The 4,909-nt window shown below is 38.5% G+C and overlaps 1 long non-coding RNA gene across 2 annotated transcripts; it reads right to left on the minus strand.

The window, feature by feature from the left end:
- Window positions 1-493: 493 nt before the first annotated feature.
- Window positions 494-1,696, minus strand: LOC135146238 (uncharacterized). 2 transcript variants are annotated; one of them, XR_010283753.1, is made up of 5 exons: window positions 1,548-1,696; window positions 1,238-1,474; window positions 1,000-1,186; window positions 691-933; window positions 494-637 (listed from the first exon to the last, which is right to left on the minus strand). It is a non-coding gene; the product is annotated as an uncharacterized LOC135146238 (long non-coding RNA). The 2 variants fall into 2 exon arrangements; XR_010283752.1 differs by having other exon boundaries at window positions 691-1,186.
- Between the last annotated feature and the right edge of the window lie 3,213 nt (window positions 1,697-4,909).

The following is a 4,909-nucleotide window of genomic DNA, read 5'->3' on the forward strand; positions in this document are numbered from 1 at the left end:
TTTCAGATAATAGTTACGTGTGACTATAGGCGACGAAACCTACTTGAGAGCTCCAGTTTACGAGAGTGTTAGCTCGGTCGAGCACAAGAAAATTCCATCTATAAATAAATCACAAAATAGAAAGTCAGCTGCACTGCAAAATTTTAAGATATCGACTATGATGCATGAATATTTTTTAAAGTTACCCAGTTAAAAGTTTGTTCGTGCGTGGTCTAGAATACCAAGTATATTCCAAATAAACGTAAAACGTACAGAAGGGATATAAATGTATTATTTTTATGGGAGGATCGGTAGGTAATGCTACGCTCAGCGTTTGCTTAAGGCTTAACCGAGCGTTTACTTCTTACTAGCCGTTTGACCCATATTTTTTAATAACAAAACTTTCACTAAAAGGTTCCACAGTAAGCTGGAAATATTATACCGCTAGCTTAATTAGAAGTTGGGTAAACCCAAAAAGGCTACAATATACATAGACGAAATTTTACCAGTTACTATTTATTGAGGTCTAGGAGACCATAAGTGTGGTTTGTGAAGTTCTTCATAGATAGAGCTACATAAGAAACCGACTCACTACATCAGCAAAACTATCTTTATTTGATGGTAAATTGAACATTTGAACTCCTACGAGTTGAAGTTGCTGTTGTTTTTCAGTAATTAAAGATAAATATAAATTTTAAAAGGGAGCTTTACCTCGTGACTACCCTCCAACAGGTCCAAGCTCGGTGCAAACTCGTCGCACAAAGATTTGAACATGATCGGTGCGTTATATTCACAAGTTTTTAAAAGAAAACCACAGAATTTTATAAGAAGGGAGCGTTCGTAAACGTCGTTATGCGGGGAGAGTGTCCTCGAGTAAAGAAGATTAGCTCGGCGCAGATCTCCAATGCTTAATAATTTCAGAATAGCAATCGTAAGTAAACATTCGATAGTCTCCTTCAAATAGTTTAATTAGAATTTAGAGATTGCAATAATAAATTAAGTAAGTTTTATAAATAACACTTTATTATAAGAATCAGAGGCACAGTTGTTTAAAGTTTCAGCCCATAACCTTACGGATTGGTCCTCATAACATTTGAGAAAATATTCTTGAGCTTCGAGGTATTTACTTTCCTTTAAACAATCTAAACCGAAGTTCAATAGAAGAACGGGATCTCCTTCGCAATATACTCCCTCTCTTTGGCTCCATCTTTATTATTTTTAACAAAACATATAAAAATATTCCAGGATTATAAATTACCTTAGGCAAGAGAAAATAAAGCGATTTTTTAGTGAATGGTTGGATGGGAAAAGAGAAAACAAATGTATTATCCTATCCCTGTTCTCTTCATTTACTTGAGCTTTGCACTCAATATAAGTTTCCAAGACAAGAAGAGATAAGTCCGCTGCAGAGTTGTTTTGATTATATAAAAACAATTTTTTTGCACCATGAAAGACAACAAAGAGTGCGTCCCCCCAACGTTTTTGGTTCATATACCTATAGTTGAGACATTAATATAAAAATTTATTGAAAAATCATTAATATTTTTTATTAAAAAAAACATAAAAACCTAAAATAAATTGTCTTATATAGTTGATGGGCTTCATAAAATTCGCCACTTTCAATTTTACTTTCTGCTCTTTTTATAACTTTTAAACCTCCCTCGCGAACATCCCTGGGGCTGCAGCGCATTCTGTAACGCTATATATATGATCGTGATGAAATTTTTTTCTCTTATATACGCAAGACCACAAGAAAGCTTCAGTTGCCCAATCTACCTTTCCGAGGAAAAGAACGGACCACCTGCACTAAATGCGTATAATTAGCATAAGTTTAAGGACACTTTTGGCGCATACTTACCCTTTCCTTTTAAAGTGCCCGGAGTTATGGGCTAATAGCCTAAAAAACTCATTTATTTATAAACTCAGAAACTTTTAAACTAATTTAATTTTTACTTCATTAGTTGTCATTTATGTTAGCACCAACATAAGTTAACACCAAAAAAAAATGGAAATCGCAAACAGCTTTAAGAGCTGTGAGATCGCATTACTTTATTTCTCTACGGAATCTATTAGCCCTATACAAAAGCTATGAAAAAGGCCCAAGGTAGCTTATTGAATCGCTTTTCACACCCACCTCAACAGCAGCGCGTTACATACATATACATATCTTACAATAGTACTACGATCTTTACGTTTTAAAAACCTTTTTAGAAAGTTAAATAGTTTCCACTTTAACTCTTGATTAATAATAATAAGTGCTCTAACTTTTTCGTTTTGACTCACTATTTCCCACATTATTAAAGAACAAACGCTTGATGAGGCACTTACTTTACTAGAAGTAATTTTTGGTATGAGTACTAAAGCGTGCGATCCAGTTGGGTAAACTAATCTTACGCTTATATTTCTCCCGGCAACTGCATACACTTATATTGTTAAAAAAAATTGAAGACTATGATATATCGTTTAAAACGTCTTTGAAACACTAAAAGCTTTGCCACGTAATCATGTTCCCCAAGGCCTCTATCCTCAGTCACTAGGAAAATGTAATCATCTTACCTCGGTTATTCGTAGAAGTGCTCAATTAAAAAAATTGCAGGACTTTATAAAAATAGTCTATAATTTGTTACGTGTAGTTCTGCTTTCAAAAATACCATTATATTCACTCAATAGGCTTTCTGTTACGACTCTGCAGATCGTAAGGTTTTCTCTGATGAAAATAAGCGCTCAACGGTGAACTTATAGGAGTTTAAATATATAAACAGAAAAACAAAATAAGAAACTATTTAACTTTGAACAAAAATAACTAACAAACTAAGAACTTAAAGCAAAAGTGGAGCTGGTATACAACTATATCGAAGCTCTGCAAAGGCGGAAATAGGACTCAAAAAAAGCCCGTAAACTAAAAACAGAACTTAGAAAAATTAGTCGTAGAAGCCAAAGTAACTTAAAAGAAAAAATATGCGAAAAAGGCCCCACACAGAGAATATAACGGAGTCAACTCTTACTTTTTTTTATAATTATTATGTGCAGATTCCCGGTATCGAACGCAGACTGCTTGTCCTCGCAAATAATTTGTATTATTAGGTTAGACCATATTTAGTTTCGGAAGGTCATTTCACGATAGACTTTCTACATATATGTTAAAGGTATAACACATCTGTAATTGTGCGCTTAAAGTTCATCGCAGGGCCTTCGTAAGCGTTCGCCTTTCCAGTGTTCTTATGTAAGTTCTTGAATCCACTGGTGGTTTGGATGCCTACTAACACGTTCAAAAGAGACTAATGTTGCATTTTGCAAAATGACTTCAGTTCGTTCCAAACCCAGGTCGTCATGCAACGTTCCGCTCGAAATAAGGTGCACCAGTCATTATTCGCAGGGTCTTGCATTGCTGCATCTGGAGGGGTGCAGTTGTTGACGGTTTATCATACGTCCAAGCAATAGATGCGTAGGTCATAAAAGGACGACCCATACTTTACAAAGGCGCAGTTTTTTGTGCAGGGACATCGCGCTTTTAGCATATAGCAGCGGGTAAAGTGCGTGAATTACTGCTTTGACCTTAGTCGTAACCAACTCTACTTGTTGCCTCCAAGTTAGTGGCTTATCGGTGGTAACTCCCAAGCATTTGGCTTAAGAGGCTCATGGGATCTTAACATTTTAGAGAGTTTAAGGAGGGGTAGCGGGATGCGTCTTGAGACGAAAATGGCTTTGCTCCTCGTTCCATTGTTTACTCCCCTTTGCCTACACCAGTGGGCAAATGTTTCCAAATAATTCTGCAGGAGCTACAGTAATATTGAGGGACTCCTGGAGGACGGATAAACTGCAGTGTCATTGGCATAGAGTGCAACGCGGGTGTGAGGGCTCGAAAGGCGCAGAATATCTCGCATGTATAGCGCGAAGAGTAGGGTGAGACAGAAAGCCTTGTAAAACATCAGCTGTCAGTCGACGGTATGGCGATAGCGCAGCCCCACCCTCACTGGAAAGGTGTCTCCGCGTAGAATCGACGCAAGTATGCTGTAAAGGGCCAACAAAATAACCTAAGGCGCGTAGTTTGCATAGGAGACCCTCGTGCTATACGCGGACAAAGGCCTTTTCAACATCGAGAAGTACGAAGCCCTTGGATTTCTTAAAATTAGAGTTCCGAATTGTCTACCCAACAAAGAGCAAAAATTTCTTTGTTATCGAGTGACCTCTTCGTATTTAAATTGGAATTCAGGAAGCATTTTGTGTGTTTCTCCAAACTCTTCCAGTCTTTGGAGTAGAATCGCCTCCATGGTTCTGTCCACCGCTGAAAGAAGGCTAATGGGGCGATATTTACTTGAGCCGCGAAGACTTATTTAGCATCACGACAGTGGCCGTTTTCTATAGCGTTGGTAGGAGTCAAGCGATATTTCAGGAGTTACAAGACAGGAGATTGTTAATTGCAACTAGCGGCAGCTTTTTTTAGCATTTCGTTGGTATACCATCGTGGCCGGGTGCTTTCCGCCATAAAATTGCAGAAACTATATCAGAGATTTCATCATGTGAGCTCGGTTTAATAAGTCCGTCAATAATAATTGGGGGATCCTGCAATGTCTTGTCTTCGTCCTCAAAGGTTGCCCAGCTTGGAGATGCACTTTGAGCAGCTAGATGTTCGGTAAAGAGCGTCGCCTTCTCTTCGTCGCTTTAGCCGCTATAACGTCATTATTAATTGGTGGAGGTGGTGTGTGGCAACGATTTTTAATCGGTTTGACAAAGCGCCAAAAGATAGCCATTCTTCTTCTGCCGCTACAGACATGCCCTGTAGCTTCGCCTCCCAGCGGAGGGCGGCCAGCTCCTTTCTAGTGTGTCGATGAAGACGGTTTAGAATCAGTTTGGCGCCGGGGTTTTTTGTAGCAGCGGCCAGGCGTATTAGCAGGCGACGATGGCGAATAAGGCTCATCAAAGTAATCCG

Source organism: Zophobas morio, unplaced genomic scaffold, assembly GCF_036711695.1.
Source record: "Zophobas morio isolate AGI-343-1 ecotype UQ-CSIRO unplaced genomic scaffold, CSIRO_AGI_Zmor_V1 ptg000216l, whole genome shotgun sequence".
NCBI classification, from domain to species: domain Eukaryota; kingdom Metazoa; phylum Arthropoda; class Insecta; order Coleoptera; family Tenebrionidae; genus Zophobas; species Zophobas morio.